The sequence below is a fragment of the Phalaenopsis equestris genome, unplaced genomic scaffold (genome assembly GCF_001263595.1).
Source record: "Phalaenopsis equestris unplaced genomic scaffold, ASM126359v1 Scaffold000264, whole genome shotgun sequence".
In the NCBI taxonomy this organism is placed as follows: Eukaryota; Viridiplantae; Streptophyta; class Magnoliopsida; order Asparagales; family Orchidaceae; genus Phalaenopsis; species Phalaenopsis equestris.
In genome coordinates this window covers 124,926-128,141 of record NW_018164706.1, presented here as the reverse complement: position 1 = coordinate 128,141, position 3,216 = coordinate 124,926, and the positions used below count along the sequence as shown (strand labels likewise).

Genomic DNA, 3,216 nt, shown 5'->3' with positions numbered 1-3,216 from the left:
GTTACAATTACTCACCACTATGACTTATGTGACCAACTACTTAGTGCCTGTGTGGCTCACAACTCATGCAACTCTCATCTCCACCTTGACCTACGAACTTTATTGCAGCTCCCAACTCCGGTCTTTAATTCTTACGGACGTTATTGCAGCTCGCAATCGTGACCTACATGGCCAAATACGACATATGCAGCTTATGACTCATGCAGCTCCCAACTCCTCCTCTGCAGCCTATGGACATTACTACAACTCATCATTATGTTCGATGTGACTAACTATGACCTATGCAGCTCACAGCTCATGCACCACTCAACTTCTGCCTCTATGGCTTATAGACATTATTTCAGCTCTTAACTTCATCATTTGTGGCATATGGACGTTATTACAACTCACCATCACAGTTTATGTGAGCAAATACGATGAACTTAAATCATAGCTTATGCAGCTTCCAACTCCAATCTATGCCGCCTACAAACGTTACTACAACTCTCTACATCCTATGTGAAATACTACAACCTACATTACTCAAGCTTACATAGGTCCAAATTCCGACGACTATGGCCAACATTTTTTATCACAGTTCTCAACTAAAACCTATCTGCTAACTATGACTTACGTGGCTCACACTTCATACAGCTCCCAACTCCATCCTCTGCTTCTTACGAACACTATCGCAACTCCCCATTATTGTCGTTGCGGTCATTCGACACTACTGAAGCTACCGCCTACTGGCTTCACGACCTGTTACAACAATTATTGTTGAACTAAATGTTGTACATCAACATTATATTTTCGTATTGTCTAATTTAATAGAAGAGTAGACCTATGCACTCATAATTATATAGTGGATTTCTTTGACTTGGCCAGATCTCGTGATTTTTTCCCTTTTCAGGATTTTTCATATGGTCTCTCCTCAAAGCCACGTCACCTATTAAATTAAATTTACTTTCTAATTTATTAGAGAAAAATTCAGATTAGGACAATTAAAATGATGACAAGTTTCGAAAATGATTCATATAATGTTAATTAGAATGATGGCAAAGTCTGAAGAAATAATTAGAAATTATCAGCATTACTTAAAAATCATCAAAATCAGGGAGGTTTACATAAAGAACGAGGAAATAAAAGGTGGACATGAGCGTATGTGGCGATTGACTAAATTGACTCCAAAGATAAGAGAATTGATTCAAATAATAATTATAATAAAGTGATAAAAGAATGGGCAATTTGTGGTTAAATAGCAAAATAAAAAAACAATTTCATATATGAAAACAAAATTTAATTTTTTAAATATTTTGATTAGTTTTTAATTTAAAATTTAAAATTTTATTTTATTTTTAGGATATTTTACATCAATATTAATGAGAAAAAGTCGTCCGGCTTTCATTTGCTTGCCTATAATCATGCATTATAATCACTATCTATGAACTCCCGACCTCCATATGTCAAATAGGGTCGCTCGTCAAAGTATGGTTCCTTAATTTTGTCACCCGAAAGCAACTGTGAAATCTTTGCCACTGAATTATTGTCCTAAAAAAATACTTGCCTATCTACAGCGACTTGATCGTCGTCGTTATCTCTCCATTACTTTTAACTCCACTATAATTAGAAGAGATCAAGTAATTGATTCAAACTTTTTAGACTCAGTTTGGGGCAGTTGTAGCTTATTGGATAATCTGCTAACAAGTTGATGAAAAATAACCTGCTAATATGCAAGACGTAGTGGCTATTAAAATTTTTTATTATTTTTTTTGGAAAAGTCATGCCGCAGCCAAAAAGCTGCTATAACACCTAGATATGTTCGTGTGAAAACGCTCTTTTCAGCGTTTTGAAAACGCATAAGCTGTCAAAATGCAATTTACCCAAACAGACCAGGTGCGTTTTCAAAACCCCACCGCATCAAATAAGTTGCCCCAAAGGGACAATTAGTCTTCTCTTCATCAATAATGGAGAAGAGCGGAACTTTGCAACCTCATAGGTTATTCTAATTGTGCTAAACTTCATATTTTTTCACTTCCTACATATTCATGTAAAAATTTTGTTATCTTGTGCATTAATTTCATTTACATGTTCATGTGCTAAATCTTGCCACATCATTGTTATGTTTTTAGATATATTTTCTTGATTTTTTTAGTCATTTTAATAACCACCTTTCTATAAACATACTTGGAAGAAAGATTTTTTTTTTCCTTCTTCTACTCATGGTATTCTAACTAGTCTTGTTTACAAGTCTTCACCAAAGTGATGTGGGGCAACTAATAATTCAAGATTTCACATTATTCCTGGCTGCTAAATGGACATGCTGACGTCTTATCATTAATTAAAATTCAATATAATGGTCGACTAAGGGTCTGTTTCGAACGACAATAACTTTTTAAGATTTAAAAATTTTTAATCTTTTTTTACCAAAAAATTCAAACAAAATCTTTAGAAAATAGTTCCTCAAATATACTTGAGCTGACTGAATGAAACGTAAGGAAAACAAACAGCCATCCCAAAAAAAAACCCTAAATCTCGCAGACTTAAATTCGACATCTTTTGATTAGGGAGGTTCATCCATTTTTCAAATTCCTATGGATGTAAGGAGGCTAAAAAGCTGCATATGGAGGTCTCTCTTCAAAGCCACAACACTTGTTAGATTAAACTTATTCATATAAGAACAGTTAAAATGATGACTAGGGTTTGAAGATATCTTAAGAAATAAAAGGTGGAGATATAGATTTTAAAAGGTGAAGATATCTTATTGCCTAACTATAGTCGTCTTGTCTCTGTTTATAAAATTAGTAATTATTGTGTTAAAATTACATGTCAAAATTCAAACCAAACTCTTTACAGTCAGAAAAGCATGAAGTTTCAGTTTCGAAATTCAGCAGAACAAAATTACAGTTTTTTATTATAAGATCATAAATTTTAGTTTTACATAATATATACACACAAATGATTTCTCCCTCAGCGGAGAAAATAGAGGGAAACAGAAGCGAGGGAGAGGAGGACGGCGAAGGCGGCAAAGAAGATATCCCCGAAGCACAACCTCTTATCCCTCCTCTCCTCTCTGCTTCTCTTCATCTTCACATACTCCAAATACCTCTCCCCAGCCTCATCCTCTCCCATCCCCTTCCTCTCCCCCTCCATCGCCGCCACCACCGCTCCCAATCCCTCCAACCCGCTCACACACACACCGTCCATATCCTCCACCATCAACGCCACCTCCATCACATC

The 3,216-nt window shown here is 35.5% G+C and overlaps 1 protein-coding gene across 1 annotated transcript in view; it reads right to left on the bottom strand.

Moving 5' to 3' along the window:
- The window catches only part of LOC110024646 (probable arabinosyltransferase ARAD1), a gene marked incomplete at its 5' end in the record, with an annotated part of 76,810 nt that overhangs the window by 3,938 nt on the left and 69,656 nt on the right, over positions 1–3,216 (bottom strand).